Raw genomic sequence first — 781 nt, 5'->3', positions numbered from 1 at the left:
AGTGAGACCTTGTCATAAAAAAATAAAAAAAAAAATTGCCTTTCCAGCTTGGACACGGCAGAATGGCTCCCGCAAAGAAGGGTGGCCAAAAGAAAAAGGGCCGTTCTGCCATCAACAAGGTGGTGACCCAAGAATACACCATCAACATTCACAAGCGCATCCATGGAGTGTGCTTCAAGAAGTGTGCCCCTTGGGCACTCAAAGAGATTCGGAAATTTGCCATGAAGGAGATGGTAGCTCCAGACGTGTGCATTGCTACCAGGCTCAACAAAGCTGTCTGGGCCAAAGGAATAAGGAATGTCTCATACTGAATCCGTGTGCGATTATCCAGAATGAGGATGAAGATTCACCAAATAAACTCTATACTTTGGTTACCTATGTACCTGTTACCACTTTCAAAAATCTACAGACAGTCAATGTGGATGAGAACTAACTGCTGATGGTCAAATACATCAAAGTTATAAAATTGCAAAAAAATTACCTAATGTATTAGTCAAGTAATCAGAAGAATGTAAAACTGGTTTATAGGAGGATATGAGAGGTGTGTGCGTGTGTGTGTGTGTGCGTATGTGTGTGTGCGTGTGTGTGTGTGTGTATTCAGTGAAAGAAAAAAAATAATGCTAGAATAAGATTGCTAGGTTAAATCCAAAACTGGTTTATGGTTTACCGGACAATAAAATTGTTAGCTTTGTGATGAACTCTAACACAGAGAAATCATTTTTATCTCCCTCTAACAAAAATAATTTGCAATTTACCAATTTTCTATAATTAATACCTTAAT

General features: G+C 38.5%; 1 pseudogene; it reads left to right on the top strand.

Moving 5' to 3' along the window:
- Positions 1-41: 41 nt before the first annotated feature.
- On the top strand, positions 42-433 carry LOC116472361 (large ribosomal subunit protein eL31-like; annotated as a pseudogene).
- Positions 434-781: the final 348 nt, after the last annotated feature.

Source organism: Hylobates moloch, unplaced genomic scaffold (genome assembly GCF_009828535.3).
Source record: "Hylobates moloch isolate HMO894 unplaced genomic scaffold, HMol_V3 SCAFFOLD_8, whole genome shotgun sequence".
Classification (NCBI taxonomy): domain Eukaryota; kingdom Metazoa; phylum Chordata; class Mammalia; order Primates; family Hylobatidae; genus Hylobates; species Hylobates moloch.
The sequence above is the reverse complement of the archived record's forward strand: the minus strand, read 5'-3'. Positions and strand labels throughout refer to the sequence as shown.